Source organism: Lissotriton helveticus, chromosome 4_1 (genome assembly GCF_964261635.1).
Source record: "Lissotriton helveticus chromosome 4_1, aLisHel1.1, whole genome shotgun sequence".
Taxonomy (NCBI): domain Eukaryota; kingdom Metazoa; phylum Chordata; class Amphibia; order Caudata; family Salamandridae; genus Lissotriton; species Lissotriton helveticus.
In genome coordinates this window covers 697,635,234-697,651,170 of record NC_136063.1, presented here as the reverse complement: position 1 = coordinate 697,651,170, position 15,937 = coordinate 697,635,234, and positions in this window count along the sequence as shown.

The window sequence follows — 15,937 nt, the reverse complement described above, 5'->3', positions numbered from 1 at the left end:
ATCCCAGTCAACCTTTCTTGGCTGAATTAGAGTGTGCATAAATGTTATTATTTTTGCTGGCAGAGACGTTATTTCAGCCCTTGGTTTGTCTCCTGGTTTGCGATCCCGGTCCCAGCCCCTCAGCTCTTCCCCTGTTCCCCCCAGCTCAGCATGATCTGAGTCGTGCACCTGTCGCCATATGTCAACAGGTACCAGTAATCCAAAGAACAGTTCGATGTCTGCCAATGTCATTACAGCAGAGGCAGCTGCCTCAATCAATTCTTTGTAGTACGCGGTAGTATTCTTTCGGGGGTCGGGTAGTTGAGATTTCAGAGCCAGGACCTCACTTCTCTTCCATGGAGTGTAAACCCATTGTTCCTGAAACCTAGCAGCTATTCCCGCCCGTGTAATTGCCTGGTTACCATCTCGTAGTTCAGGGACCTCGGGATGGTAAATGGGATGGACCTCCCGCATGGGATGCTGGGTAGTCCACTGCGGACTCTTTAAGAACAGTCTCCCACGGTACTGAACCAGGGTATCTATATTCTTGAACACCTCCTTCGGGGTCAGACTAAATTTATGGGACCAGTCTCGGATATTGTACAATATCTGAGGGGCGGTCCCGTCCTTAAAACTGACCTCCCAGGACCAAATGAGCGAATTAGACATCTGGAATATCACATGTTGCTGCATTACCGGTTCTAAGTCCTTGACCGTACTCCATATGTCAGTCACAGTGTACGCGTCGCTCCTTATCCATCTAACGGCCTGATCTTCTAATACTTCCTTCTCGCCATATCCCACGGATGCCCTAGTGAACAATCGTTTGCCATCCATCCCTCCGGCTTCCCCCCTCGGAGTCTGTTCCGGCACCCCGGGGGCGGCGCTTGTCGAAGGAGAAACCCATTCGGGAGTTGGGGTACTTAGTTGTACACGAAGGGGTGCTAGCGCCTGCATGGAATCGGGGATAAGTGTGGCTAGGTCCCCTCTAGGAGAGGATAGACCGCCGGCATCTCGTCCAGAGGTGGCAAAGCTCCTTTCCTCTGGCGCGGATGCCCGTGGTCTGGCCTCGGGCTGGACAGGTATTGCAGGATATATGCGCTGCGGGGCATATGGCGGGGGAGGTCTCGCATCTAGCAGATCCTCTATCTCGTCTTCAGCTCCTTCTCTAGTCACATAGCTTTTGTCCACCTGTAGCCTAAATTGTCTGTCTGCAATTTCAATATTTGTTTCTATTCTATTTTTGTCATGGGCAATAGCTTTCTGAGTTATAGTCTGTCCTTGCGGTATCTTGAGGAGCTTCTCTGATCGAATGCGCCTCCTCTTTGCCTCTTTCTGCCATTTGTTAAGAGTGTCGAACATAGACTGTCGACTACGTTTAACAAAGAAGCGCTCTTGTAAATACTGAAGCTTCTTTTCATCAAAAGACCCAGTTTTTGGCCACTGCAATTCTACGTTATCCTTAGTGTATTTGTGCCATAAGGAGTTAAAAATAAGGGGGCCAATACCGTGCTTGCAATACATATCGTGGCTGGGTGTCCCTTCCGGGGGGGCTGGCTGGCTCTCGTCCAGCCTTACACCATCGCCGTGGACACAGCCGAAACATAATTTGCTAAAACACGGCATTTCCCTTCTTGTTGTTTAATTTCAGCTGAAAAGGAATAAGTTTTAGTGGCAAAAATAACAGAACCAAATGTCGATCAATCACAGTGCTCTCATTCACATGGCCATGTTTTCATTCAAAAACCGTTCATACTTTGCATTATGCAACTTTGGGATAATATAACACGGAAACACAAAACGTACCAACAGAAACACAAATAATTGCAATCAAAAATGTGGAGCCCGTCGACTCCCACCTATGGAGAACCCTTTTGCTAATATTCAAAAGCTGCAAAGAACGTTTTCAACAACAGTCTCGTCCTCAGACTGCCTGGAGATAGTCACACAGGTTTTAAACCACAGACCGGCCTACAAGCCATCCGACAGTATTCATGGTTTATCTCCCGAACTAATCTGGCTGAGCCCGCGTTTTAAGCGCCGCTCCAGATTTGTCCGGGTGCTACCCAATCTCAACCATCGGCTTTCCCAAGAACAGTCCGGCCGAGCGAGAACCGCAGTTCCCCTGAGGCGTGCAATCCTTATCTCCAGTATTTCTCACCCAAAATACACCAGGAGCGTCCGCACGTGCAATCCCACCATTGCCCCCGTCGGACCCCTTTCCAGAGTCTCTTTGAGAGCACAAGTCACCAAATGCTGATTCAGAGTTTCTCCGTGACCACAGGCCACCAAATGCTAAGTACCAATGTCCAGATCTGCAGACGCAGTCCAACATGAAACGAGACACAACGCTCACCTGGTGCACGCAGGTCTGATTGAACGTTCTCCACTGCCAACTCTCGATAAGGCCAACGTGGCTGATTCTCGGGTCACGCCCGAAGGACTCCGGCGTGAGGCTACTAGCAGCTGAGGTCCTCTGGATCGGGGGGGCGGAGCAAACCCCAAATTCTTGCTGGTTTATTCTGAAACCCCCCCGATCGAGGGCACCCCCTTCAATGTCCCTGCGACTATTTGTGAATACACAGGGACAGCCCCAACGAGGAGTCCCGGCGGAGTCGCCAACTGAAGTACCAAAAATTCTCTACCACCTCCCAATTATAGTTATAGTAAACCCAAATACCAATAATCAGTCGGTTGGCAGTGTAGAAGGTCCAAGCATTTATTATGACAAACAAAACTCTGCCAGAGGAGCTCCTTGCGACCTCACCCCACGAGGTCCGCCAAGAAGACTGCTGGCACCCTGTCAGTACATCACATATATACAGTTGCATTGGCTTCGGCATAACCCAACATGGAAAAGTACAAATTGGTACAGGCTGGCACACAGAAAAAGGAAAGCCCATATATGGCACACAATGCGCTCTTGGTTTCGCTCATCCTAGATTTAGCAAGGTCGAACGGGTGACTCCCTTCTGCCGTCTCCGAGACAGCCCGTCCCGCACCCCTCCCGGAATGTGCTTATCGGTCTTCTCTTCTTCTACCTACGACCTTGACAGGCCTAACGAGCTGAAACAGCGGTTTTTGCAACAGTTGGGTTATTTCTCAGAGGGAAGATTCTGGTGTAAGCAAAGAATGGGGCCTAGTTAATGCAATGCTTTCAACAAGGCCACAATATGGCGTTCGAGCGTGAATTGGCGCAAGGCTATTATAGTGAATCCTAGAGTGTTAATGTGTATGTAGATACAACTAAAGTATTTAGTGACATCATGCTAACCATAACATATCGATTATATGTATTGCGTATTGGAAAATCAATTCCGGTTCCTCATGTCAAATTCTTTTTTATCCACTTGATACATATCTGAATTAAAGCCTTTGCTGAGTAAAATTTCTGTAATTAGCTTGTTAGTTCCCAATTGTGGTAAAACAAGACAATTTCTTCCTTTAATAAATGGAAGTGAAAGGCAAGCTTTATTTTCTATGGATTACATAGGCACAGTTATTATGCATTTGGGTTTGCCTCTGTGCTCTCTGAGAAAAAAAGACTATTGCTAAAACTTACACAAGGTGTTATCAACATTTAGCAAACGCTCCTTTTCCAGTAACATCCTTATTTTTCAGATACAAACTTCAGAATGCGAAAAATAGGCCTGGAGAGCTTTTCAGCATACATAAATGACCAGACGCATGAAGCCACTGCTCACACACCTAACATTCCTAACTGCAATGCCATAGCCAAATACTTTGAAAGGAAAAATTCATAAGATCGGAGATGACATTGAGCATCTCACACTCAAATTAGACCTTGTATAAATTCCTCCGACCAGAAAAGCACCATCTGTAGCATGGTCCTCCTTTAGTCCCATTTCAGAACTTGACTTGAAAACAAGCATTTTTAAGTACCAAGCATTTGCCTTGCACCACTGCCCACTGCCATCCTCCCTTGCCAATGAACCTACTGATTCCTTTATCCTCATGTGGCTGGACATCATGGATTCCACACTTGCACAAGACACGTTTCTAAATGTGCTAAAATGGGGCCGTTTCCCTCATCTATTAAAACATTTTTTTTTTAAAAGATGCTGACCCTAAAAACCTTAAAGAGTACATTATAGGGCTGCCTTTCCTGGCTAAAGTCAAAGAGAAATATATAATTACCCTGTTTAACTCCTTCCGCGCTGATGACGGAAGCACTCCGTCATCAGCTGCGGTAGCGCTGTGCTGATGACGGAGTGGTTCCGTCATGGCCCGCCCGACAAGCCTGCGCGGCGCGTTCTATTGAGCGGGCGGGGCCATGACGGAACCGCTCCATCATGAGCACAGCTCAACCGAGGCTGGTGATGGAGCGGTTCGGCGCAGCCCCCCCACCCCCTTAGCGCTGCGGCGGAATAGCCGCCGCAGCGAAGGTGTTAAGCAATATACATGCTTCACATAGTCCATGGAATTACACTTCATCTCTATACAAACCATTGCATCTTAAAGCCACACATAGGTCATTTAAGAGGGTGAGACTTCTCATCCCAAGAAATCCCAACCCAAGCAGTTAATGCCTCATTTTCTTACTTTTCAAGGTACAGAAAATGTGGCAAGTGGTGAACACACCTGAGACTGAGCAGTGTCTAACCTTTGCATCCTGGTTGTGAGACTATGCTCATTTGTAATTTGATAACATCGCCTATGTGCAGGTGGGTGTGATGTATTCAGATTCATGCAGGTGATATGTGATACCTTGGATTCTAAGATGTGGGTGACTGTATGCAGATGAGTTGTGATACCATGGACTGTGTGCAGGTGAAATTAAGCCATGGACTGTTTGCAGGTTGGTATAATGCAATGAATTCTGTACAGATGAAGTGTAATTCCATGGGCTGTGTGAAGAAGGGTGTGAGACAATGAACTGTGTGCAGGTGGGTCTGACTCGTTGGACTGTATGCAGGTAGGTGTCATACTATGGACTTTGTGTTGAGGTTGGATATGATGGACTGTGTGAAGGTGGGGTGATACAGTGGACTTTGTGTAGAAGAGGTTGGAAAGCATGGGTTGTGTGCTAGGGTGTGATACCATGAACCATGCTATTAGGTGTTATGCAATGGACTGTGTGTACGTTAGTGTGATACAATGGACTTTGTGCAGATGACGTGTAATACCACAGATTCAGACTAGTGCATGCAATACAAAGGACTGTATGCAGATGAGGTGTTAAACCATGGACTGCGTGCAGACCGGTGCGTTACAATGGACTGTCTGCAGATGGGTACTGCACATGGACTATATGCAGGTAGGTGCCAAACAATGGACTGCTTGCTAGTGCGTGTTATGCAATGAACTGTGTGCAGTTGAGTTTGATGCAATGGACGGTGTGCATGGAACGTGTGCAGGTAGGTGCATTACATTGGATTGTGTGTAGGTGTGTATGATACAATGGACTGCGTGCAGGTGATGTGTGGTAAAATGGACTGTGTGCGATACAATGGCCTGAGTGCGGGTGAAATGTGATACTAAAGACCGAGACCTTATAGTGGTGATTCGATGGGTGATGTGAATCAAGAAGATAGGTTTGTCTGGTCTGTATTAGGAAAGCAAGGTTGGGGGACCTGGGAAATCATTCAGGGAGTAGGATGAGTTGCTCTATGAAAGAGCCGTTTAGCTAACAGCAGGCGCCATAGAAAAATGTTAGGGCCATATCCTTGTTTTTTTTTAGTTTTTTTTTAAAAACAAATTAGGCCCATTTCGTCACCCTTCTCCTCGCATGGCTGCTTTTAGGGTCCTTATTTCCTCGTTCCCTCTCCTAAACATCTACTCTAAAAACACCTATTGACTTGATTTAACTTTCAACATAACGTGCATAGAGTTATTTCTCAAGTGTACTTTAAAAATGTAGAATTTGTCACAAATATTCTAACTATAATACAAGGGATATTTGTGGTCCGCCAAGTCACCAATTATAATGAAATGACGCTAGAACTCAACTGTAATAACTTATTACAGCAAAGTTCTGATGTCACAATTCCTGCTGCCAGCAACAGAGGGGAAAGGCAGGTTTGGTCATGGAGCACAATTAAAGCAGCAGTTTAACGAATGGAAAGAAAACAGGGATTTTATTTCTTCTTCTCTGTTTTTCTAGCTGCACATTGACAAGAAGAAAGGAGAAATTTATGGCAACATATTTACTTTTCCACTCCTTAGGTTAATGTAGAACAGTTAGCATATTTCTGCATGTTACTGTGCATTCTGAGCTATTGTGCCTTTTTATTTAAAAAATACTGACGTGTTAAACTGCTTCTAATATCTTTTTGCAGCAAATATCTGACAGTTTTTTTATGTGTTTCAATTTGCACTAGAGATTCTATTTATATTCCTTATGTTTGCAAACATGCTCTGTGTCATATGCAAGAGCTTCACATTAAGGATTGAAATGCTTTGTCAGAAAGGTGATGGGACTTTGTATTATAATGAATAAAGTACCTCATGCAATACATAATAGGGGTATTGTAAATCACCTCTGAATTCAGTAACCTTATGAAGGAATTCCTTGGTGACTTACAATATCCTTATAATGTACGGTACGACTGGGGTACTTTATCCCATATATATCAAGTAACTATTGCACCAAAGTGATACTTCATGTGTGGCTGTATGTACTAGGGGCCAGAAACCCTCAACATATTTTCTTGGCTATGGACCTGAGGAAATCTTTGACATTCTCAGGTTCTCTTTTTTATTCGTAAAGCTACTTCTTGACTGTGCCCTCCGCGTTCACGCTCCATTAACGGCTCGTTATGAGAGGTGGTGAAGGGATATAGTTTGCCCCTAAAGTTTATTGTTTTCTGTGGAGTAAGTCTGTATGTTTCTCTTTATCCTGCAATCAAAATTAATGAAGAATAAAGTAATCAAGTGGGCCATTTTAACCCATAACTCACAGATTAACATTGTGAGACTGATAACTTAAATTGCTCCAGTACAGGGCAATTTTACACTGATTGGGAATCGTTTTGGATCTGTGCTGAGGAACTTTCATTTGCACTAATCACCAGTACAAAAAAAAATACATTTGCATTGGCTGACTGCTGCAAAAATATTTGCAGACTAGTCAATTGGTGCAAATGCAATTTCAAGAATAGTGCAAAATTGCACAGCAATTGTACAGTTGTAATGAGCTGACCCATATTGTTATTACTAAAAAGCTGTAAGTAAAAAAACAGAATGAAAGCCAACCTTCACGCTATAGTTAAACCCAGATAGAGCAAGAAAAGCCTTTAAGACTGCCAAAAAAAATTCTAAATTGTACAGTGGTTGTCATTCAAAGCGCCTGGATGGCAGGTCAACTGGCAAGAGCCTTTATATTACATTACGGGTCTAGTCTTGGCACATTTGCCACATACTCTTCTGCTCGTTTTCAAGAGCCTTTCCCATCACAGACTTTCCATGGGTATTCGGCGCTGGCAAACCCGTCAGCCTCACCAAGCTGCACGTGGGTGTCCCTTTAGCACACACACCTCTGCTCAAAGCGCAAGGGTGTGCACTGAAATTACAGAACCCGAGCCATTTATTGGACAGCAAAGGCTACTCGTAAATACAGGAATAACTGAGGGCACGCGGTAAAATAAAGGGAACCATAAATCTAGTATTGAAAGGAAATATACAAGCAGCGGAAATTGACTTTAAAACGCACGACGTTGAGAGGAAGGTTTGAACTGCTTTTGGCCCCCAGTAAACTTCTGGTGGAAGTAGGTAGGATTTATCCGACTCGGGTTTTGTAAGCAGACTTGAAAGACAAAACGTCAGTTATTCAAGTCAACGGGTGACTGTTGAGCCTTAAAACGTGCCCCGACACCGTCTGCAGGTTAGACATATTTCCTCAGAGCCTTTCAGCTCTCTGGCTGCTTTCTTGCACCTGCCACGGGCAGGTCTTCTTTCGCTGAAATAACACCGCGCCAGTGCAGGCCCTAGCCTGCTCCGCATCCTGCTGAACCTAATGATTAAATCTGCGGCGCACCTGAGCCCTTTCAGTCGGTTCTCATCTGTTGCTACCGTTCCCGTGCACGAGCTGTGCGCGCGCAAACACATCGAAATCCCGTGCACGATCTACGCGCGCGCAAACACACTGTGATCCTGCGCGAGCTACGCGCGCGCAAACACACGTGACCCTGCACGAGCTACGCGTGCGCAAACACACTGTGATCCTGCACGAGCTACGCGCGCGCAAACAGACAGGATCCTGCAGGCGCGCGTGCAGGCAGGGCGACCCTGGAAAGAGCGAACGTGGATAAAAAATAAAAAAAAAACATACCTCAACAAGTTGGCGCCATGCTACTCGTGACTCCAGCCGCAGAAGGTCGCGTGCAGAGCGCTTTCCCTATTATGGCAACGGGAGCAGCAACTGCAACCTGGCCTTATGTACACAAGCAAGTGCAAGTATGTGTACGCAACTGTGTGCGCGCCTTCCGTGACAGAACCAACATTTCTCTTTAATAGTTTAATATTAATGGTCGTAAACTCTAATAAAGGCGCAGGAAAGGCAATCTGCCTGGCGTATGGAGCAGAAGGGGAAAACAAAACTGGAGTAAGAGGGCAAATATACCCGTGCAGGCTTCCCATGACCAATCAATAATAATAAATAAACAAGAGGCCTCCATAGCAAGCAACCTAGTTTATTATCTAAGGCACCCTTCCTAAATGTGGTTGCATCAGTAAAATTACGTACTACAGGTGCATTGTAGACATAACAAGCAGAACTGGAAAATAAGAAATCTGTTAATTTCAGAAAATACTCTGTGGTTTATCGGTGGTATTCTTCTTTGGCAATGTCTTCGGTCATGTTCGAATTTTTCGGAAAGTTCTAAGACATACACATAATTCTGCAAACGTCCTATGCTGACAGAGGCAAAGGGAATTCCTTTTTTTGTATTATTACATTAGAATTCCTTGTATCTAAATTCACGTATTTGCAACAGGAGACAGTTTTCTGAATTGGAGTGTTAAAGGGGTTAGAGCGCTGATGCAGCAGAGCACAGTTCCATTTCTTCAATTAATAACAAAAAAGAAAGAATCAACAACCAGATTCATCAAAGGTAAATCGGCTCGCAAAGGGCCAGATTCTGCGAATCTGGCCCTTTGCGAGCGCTATTTTTGCATTTGGGATTCATCATCCCAAATGCAAAAATCGCATTTGTAGAAATCGCAAATTTGCGAAGAATTGCATTTAAGGAATCTCAATTAGAGATTCCTTAAATGCAATTCATGAACCATTTAAAAATTGCGAATTCGCAATCTGGGGCCGATATTTTTCGTGGTAAATAACGAAAACTTAGAAAAATGCACTTTAGTGCATTTTTCTAAGTTGTATGTTACACACACACATGTCCTTTGGACATGTGTGTGCGCAACACCAGTGTACATGAGCATTTCAGGGGTGCTACAGGGTGTCCTTTGGACACCCTGCCACCCTTGAAATCGCATCCTTATTTGCGATTCGCTAATTGCTAATCGCAAATAAGGAATGACTCCCCATTGATTCCTATGGGCCTTTAGGCAAATAAGGAGGCAGTAGAAATCGCTATAATTTTTGCGATTTCTACATGAATCCCGTTTTGCGAGTCTTTAATAGCGATTCCTTAATAATCGCTATTAAGGACTCGCAAAACGGGACTTTGATGAATCTGGGGGCAAGTCCTTAACAGACACCCATATAACCAACAGACCCTTATGGAGCTATGAGAACCTCAGGTAGCAACCAATTGATTGAAATATAGCTCACAAAGGCTGCAGGCTGAGGCAAAAGACACTCTTTCGTGCCTCACGAACAGACACCACAGGAATAAACAGCACCCCCTGGTCCTCACTCCCCACCTGTAGATAAACTTCCACCCCCCTTACTTATCTTTATCCAAAACTTCCTCATGCTTGCTGCGGCTTCTGTGCTGACACCTCTATCAGACCAAGCCAGGCTGTTTCCATGAGAGCTGGTTCTCTCCCTTGCAGTGGGATCAGCAGGTCAGATCCCTCCGTTCCACCATCCCTTTAATTGCCGCCTCTCTCTACCACCACAAGACACAAACTTACTGAACTCCAGTCCCTGTGCTGGCTATAACAGAGAGTCTTTAAAACAAATCAAATAGAGGAATATAGAAAAAGAAAGTGGGGCCTTGACCATGTGACTATGTGTACTTGAAGGGGGTGGATTCATTGAGTATCTGGGAAAATATGTCTGTTAAGAGCAGTCCTCCCACTCATGTTCCCCTCACACAAGGAGGGTTTTAGGTCATTTGAAAGCTGTCCTATGGGTGATGCTGTGGAGGACAGTTACTGGACCGATTAGACCAAGCATAACGGAACAGGAATGTGTGATAACATGTAAAGAAAAGAAAGAAGATAGGGTCTGATTCACAAAGTACCTCTACACTCATGGCGGAGGTCCCGCAGTTGTGGGGAAGCCTTCGCACTCGTGGTGAAATCTCCGCAGTGAAAATTCTCATTTCGGAAATTCTGCCTCAAGTGCGGAGACTCCCCCACAACTGTGGGCCTCCCACACGACTGCTGGGCCTCTCCGCAACAAGTGTGGAGGCTCTTTATGAATCAGGTCCTTAGTTTTGCTGGTGCTCCTGTCTACAATTTTTCCACAAAAGGCATTGACTACTCTAAGGGTGATATATGGGTTATAGTATTTACTTGAATATATTGTGGCATACCAGAAGATATAGATTTGGGATATAATGGAATATTCCTTGTCACCTGGTGGCCTTCACTGACCTACCTGGGTTAGTTGTGCACAAATCATTGTTGGGCATAAGGCAGGACATAGCTCGGTATGTGATGGTATAGACTAGCCTCTGGGAATGCCTAAGTGCATAGCATTAACTAGCAAATGATGGCACAAACCTGGGCACTTTATAACATTGACTGGCATAAGGGAATAACTGGATGCAAGATGGCACTGGAAAATACATGATAGAGCCTACAGGGGCACATGATGGTATTGACTTCCATTTAATGGGGTCTATGAAAACATAATGGCAATAACTTACTTGTACACATGAGAACTTGGATGCATGAGAATGTCAGCCAATTCTCAATGATATATTCACGCCTAAGTTGAAAGTGATGCACAAATATATTCACAGTTGATGGAGGTGAAGCAAACGGGATTTCTTCACATGGAAAACTTTTCTCCATGGAGAGACAAAAGAGCAAGCTCAAATGCACTTAATTGGCACATTTACACATATACAAAGGTAAATGTAGTACATTTATGCATGTGAAAATATCTCCACTTGTGAGTAACTTGAAACCCACGGAGAATTCCAGAACTACTCTTGTAAATCTGTAATTGTTGAAGCTTCCCTGGAGTTGTCCCAGATTTCCTGGTGGATTTAAAACATTTCATAAATGTACTCACAGTGTAGGCATAAGCCCAAACAGTAATGTTCAAATTTAATTTTCAGGAGAAGCAGACCCATCATGCAATGACTAACATACATGTCTGTGCTAGTCATGATATAATGCCATTTTAAGACGAAACAAGTGTGTAAGGCATGGGCGAAAATATAAGAGTATTTAAAGCAAAAGCCAAGCTCATATTTGGGAACAGATGAGTTTGTATGTCAAAAAACGCAGAGCTGCCATCTGGAAACAACTTAGTGCATGTTAAGGTAACGTCAAGCAGTTTTGCATTTGGAAACAACAAGTGTGTTTTCAGAGGACAAGTGATCTTCGGGCTAGAGGAAAAGGTAGTTAATTTACCTTATAATTAAAAGCTAATAGAAACAAAATGGGTGCATTTAAAACTCATTTCAATATGATGTTGGGTAATAATTCCTAGAAAGAACACATATATCTGACGGTGTTGAATATATTCCTTGTTTGAAGGGGTTTTCTCCTGGGCCCAGTACTTGAAATGGAAAAATAGAAGTGCAGGTACTCTGTACTAGAGTACCTGTACCGGCTTGTTTCTGAGAAGTGCTTGTACTCTCCAATGAAATGTTTTGCATTTCTCTTGAAAAGTGCCGGTACCCTCCCTCTCGAAATAAAAAAAGTGCTGGTACTCCGTACCAGACTATACCGGCCCATTTAAAGCACTGCCTGGGCCCATATCAAGAACAAGTTCTGCGCCTCTACGCAGGGTAACGAAACTTGAAGGGGCCCACCTGCTAAGTACATAGAGCTCCCCCACCCCCATCTGATCCCAGTCTGAAGCTCTAGTCCCCCGCCAGTGCATAGTACCGGAGGGGGGCCCCTAGAGCTCGCAGCCCCCTGCCCCACCCCCGCACCGTGGGGGATGCAGGGGCCATTGATACCCCACTTGAGCAAAGTTTATCAGTGCACTCACTTTTAAAGTTCTAACACGGTATACTGCAGAATAGAACATGAGTCTCCGACAGTACAGCTCAGGAACCCGGACAGCGGATGCCTCTGTGTTTCTGAGCATTTTTTAACGGTGCTGCATATAGTTCCTGTTCGAACTCGCGGTGTTACAGAAATAGGAGATGAGCTGTAACAGCAGGATTGTGTTAAAAATGAGTGCATAAACCTGTTCTTCTCCTGCGGACAGGTGCATAACTTATTTATTAGTACATTGCTTGGCTTTTTTTGAAAATAAAAAAACAAAATGCATTCTATATGTGTAAATAAAACCATAGGAGTATTTCTTAGAATTAGGCCTTCGACTCTAGTCATATTAAATGACAAAAAATATTTGTAAAAGTAGCGAGATGGGAAAATAAAAGGAAGCATGCAGTCGAAGTGAAGGTAGCCTTTGCAGGTCAGCTCCTCACGCGTTTAATGCTCATGGGACATGTCAATGCGTTTATTCTTTGAGCTAACAAACCAGAGAGGAGAATTCTGTTCGTGACTTATTTTGTACTTGCAATGGTGTCCCAGAGACATTCAAGCATAGGCGGCCTTTGGAGTGACCGCCGATGAACATTCAAAATATTGATTTTGTATCCTGATATTATTATGATAGTATTGAATGCCAGCCCAGGCTTGGTAATCCACCGCTCGGCTCACTTCGCTTCCAAGGTATCAAAACACATTCGAGGGAGAGTGGGAGGGGGTGGTCTGTGTGCGTGGGTGGTAGGTATTAATCTTCAAACACTTGCGAAAAGTGCCGAAAATTATCGCACGTCGTTTATAGAAGAGACACCAGAAAGAGGATTATGTAAATAATTCCTGGCAGGCAACAATGAAAAGGCAGGCACGCATTTGAGCAGAAATCGTGTGTGGTTCCCAAATGGTTTTTCGCTCCGGTGTGGGCGTTCGTCCCTCCTTGGCATGGATGGACCGGGCCGTCCACGCACATCAGTGGTGAATATATTGCCTTCAGTAGCTTTGGTTAGAAAGAGATTGCTCGTTCCTCTAAACAAACATCTCTGCTCCAAATATAAGCTCAGAGGAGCAGCTGCAAGACAACATTTTAACTTTGCCAAACGGAGAAAATCAGCCCCAAAGCACGTGCTGGCGGATGCCAGTGCGTGTTTTTTTAATGGCAGCACAATGCCCTTATTTGATAACGCTTGTACTTGCATCTTAGAATGCGCTGCACGCTGTTTAACGGACAGCCAGCGGTTTGGCAGCATCTCACGGGGCTTTTGCAAGTGTGTGTTTATTTATACTCCTGCTATGATAGGGCTGCAGCGTATTTACGTAACCAGACCTCGTTCGCCCGACGCACGCGGCGGACGGAGGGACTGGGCTCTCTGTCTATTTATTCGAGAAGTCTCGGGCCCGCCACCTGACGCGCACCGGAGCCGGAGCAGCGGAGCCGCGCTCAGACCACATAATGGAGCAAGTGTATGGCACAAACAAACACAAGTATGTGTGCCTCAGGGGCAGGCATATTTTCCTGGAGGCTGAGGTGGGAGGTGTACGGGTAAACAGTAAGCCGCAAATTACCGAGGACAGAGACGTTTACTGATCAAAGTAAGACAACGCTCCGCCAGCATGTAACACCACACCGACGAAGAAGTTTCTAGCACCTTCCCAAGAATTCCTACTGCAGGGTAATGCACCAATGACAGGCAGGATTGTACAGAAGAATGGATGACGTTGTTGCCTTTTCCTGCCGTGCCTCAGACTCTCATCTGTTGTATGTTATTTCCACGCCAACCTGCCCCGAGAGTTAAAATGTTGTCCCATTGATACGTAGGCATGGAATTTTAACACCCGTGTCCTGGTTTCTGTGTAAGACCATATATTATCACAATACCAGGGCACCCTTAGCAGTATTTCTAAACAGTAGTTTCAACACTCAATATTCACATGATTCTTCTTAACACCTTCGCTGCGGCAGCTATTCCGCAGCAGCGCTAACGGTCGCGGGGGGGGGGTGCACGGCTCACCTGAGTGGGTGACAGAACCGTTCCGTCACGGCTCGCGGGTGAGCTGTGCTTGTGACGGAACGGTTCCGTCACGGACCCGCCTGCTTAATGAAACGCACCGCGCAGGCGTGAAATCAGCGCCGCGCAGGCGTGGCGAGCGGGCCGTGACGGAACAGTTCCGTCATGAGCACAGCCCACCCGAGGGGCGTGACGGAACGGCTCCGTCAGTAGCGTCGAAGGTGTTAAAAAACAGACGAAAGAATTCAGTGGTTGTAGATCGTAGCTTGTATTATGACCAAGGAAAATAACAGCCGACGTGTTTCGTCACACAGTGACTTCTTCAAGGCTAACTATACGCTCATGTTGTCCTGAAAGGTCGGGTGGAGATGTGTATCAAATAGTTTCTTTGATAATAAGCAATGGTAGTGGGTATATGATTTCCACACGCCTTCAATGGTTCCTGTGTTGTCTCAAATCCTCTTCTTGTGGTTCTGGTCCTGATCAGTTTTTGGTCACAACAATGGTCATTTGGAAACGGTCCTGAATGAATCGGTTCCGGACTAGTTTCCAAATGAATCGAGTTCTGTGAGTCTGGACGAATGATTACGATGCCTCCCAACATCGTTCGGTCGGACTCGCATTGACTTCAATGAGAGCCTGTGTTCCAAACGCGAACACTGGCCCCCACTGAAAAAAGGGGTGGTTGGGGAAAACCTTGCACCCTGTCGCGAGCACCCCATGGTGCCTACCACATTGTGCATGGTTGGGAAGAGGGGTCCCTTGGGTACCCCTATGGGCTACATTAGGATGCCTCGGGGTGAAGGGGGTCCCGCAATGGGACCCCAAAGACAAATTCTGAAAGCCATTTTGTCTCGTCAAACCGAATCGGAATGGCTGTCCGAATGGGTCATCGTAATCGCTTCTCCGGAAACCTTGTCCATAGAGTTGTACGAATCAACTTTGAACGACTCGGGCTTTCCGAATGCCTTACGGAACCAATTCGGTCTGCTCAAACAGTTTCTGGGCATCGTAATCGATAGTTGGGAAAAAAGTAGAATTCAGTAGGAATCAAGGGTTCTGAATCAGATTTGACAATACAGCCCTTCCTAACGACATCGTAATCGGCCCCAATGTGTCCTGATAAACAGTGTGAAAAGTCTTCCGCTGCGAATCAGTGTCAGAAGGTTAGTGCATATGAGTCCATGATAAGCCTCCTGTGCCGTGTATGTTTCTGTTGAGTGTTCTTGGCGTCCGGTAAGTAGAGTCAATGTGGATGGTCCAAAAAACCACCTCATAGTACGGTGGCCTCAAGGTACCGCCACTGCTGCGTCAACGCGAGTCTGGCGGTCAAAGGCCGCCAGTCTCTAAATCGGGCCCTTAGGTTTAGAGAGACATATCCAAGGAGTGGGGGGGGGAAGGAGGCGGAACTGACAGAATGAGGGAGACTTAGAGAAGAAGATAATCAAAGAAAGACAGACACAATGGAGACAAAATGAGATAGATAGATAGATAATACTCAGCAGCAGACAAAGGCAGATGGATCTGTGTTGCTACAGATTGATTGGTAGCATGATAGATGGATGGATAGAAGTAGAGACAGTTAATGATGGGCATATTGATGTAGATAGAATTATAGATAGATA